General features: G+C 47.2%; 1 long non-coding RNA gene across 1 annotated transcript; it reads left to right on the top strand.

The window, feature by feature from the left end:
* Positions 1-405: 405 nt before the first annotated feature.
* On the top strand, positions 406-997 carry LOC138680575 (uncharacterized). The gene is made up of 3 exons (XR_011321664.1): positions 406-524; positions 778-864; positions 947-997. It is a non-coding gene; the product is annotated as an uncharacterized lncRNA (long non-coding RNA).
* Positions 998-1,247: the final 250 nt, after the last annotated feature.

The raw sequence follows: 1,247 nt of genomic DNA, 5'->3' as shown, positions 1-1,247 counted from the left end.
GGGAGATGCACGCTGTCAGGAGGGGGGGGGTTTGGGAGGGAGGCTTGCGCTCATGGTCGCCAACGTGACCTCAAATGCATTAAAACACATGCCCCGTTTTTGTAAAATTTAGTTATTTTCCAAGCAGAATATGCGTTGTCCGTGAGAAAACTTGTCGGGTTCCCTAATCTCAACCACCATCTTGAAATTATTATGATGTCCATTATTTTTAGTTTCTCAATTTCCCAAAAATATTAACGGAGGAGGTTGGCCTACTGATGAAATAATACGTTTTCCAAAGACAGGAAGACCATTGAACACCAGAGCCCACATACATGTCTGAGTATCGCACCCCTGTTAAGTGTGATCTCTATTTTATGTTTGAGTATAGTGTAAGCTTTGATCTGCAGCACTCAACATTTGTGTGTAAACATTGTGATTCTTTACTTTAGGTGTAGAGAGACAGCGGCGGCAAGTGAGACCCACCATTGCCACCAGTACCCCATCTTCAGACACCAGTGGGAGCCCACAGTCCGGGACATCACGTAAGTTCACAATCATTGATTGCATTTTTTTTAACATGACACGGGACATAACAGGGTAGCTGAAATATTTGAAGACATTACAGACGCAATAATGACCCAGCGGCCTACCACGCCTCCACCATCTGTTGCGACCATGCACCCTCGCACCCCTGTGAAGTGTGATATAAATTTTATGTTTCAGTATATTGTTAGCTTTGATCTGCAGCACTCTACATGTGTTTTTAAAGATTGCGTTTGTTAACTTTATGTGTAGAGAGACAGCGGCGGCAACAGGTACCTGCCATTGCCAGCAGCACCACAGCATCCACCACCAGCGGGAGCCCACAGTCCATGACGTCACGTAAGTTAACAATCATAGATTACAGTTTTTCAACTGCATACGGGACATAAAAGGGTAGCGGAAATATTTGAATACATTACAGACGCAGTAATGACCCAGCGGCCTACCACGCCACCACCAGACAGCAGACGGCTTCGCACCCCTACACCACCCTCAACACCTCCCTTCCGACACTCCTCTTCCTCCCCCGGGTCGGCGGCATTCTCCCCAGAACATAACATACGTAAGTGACCAAAACAGCGAGCGCTTCCCAACGGCGTGTTCCATAGTTAACCAGATCTGTTATTATTTCCTTTAAGGTGCTGCAGCAGTGGCCAGATCGCTGGGGTGGGAAATTAGCAGCTCCGGTTCTGGCAATGAGGAACCGGCGTCCCTTCTCCGTA

The sequence above is a fragment of the Ranitomeya imitator genome, chromosome 5 (assembly GCF_032444005.1).
Source record: "Ranitomeya imitator isolate aRanImi1 chromosome 5, aRanImi1.pri, whole genome shotgun sequence".
Taxonomy (NCBI): domain Eukaryota; kingdom Metazoa; phylum Chordata; class Amphibia; order Anura; family Dendrobatidae; genus Ranitomeya; species Ranitomeya imitator.
This window is presented reverse-complemented; position numbering and strand designations above follow the sequence as displayed.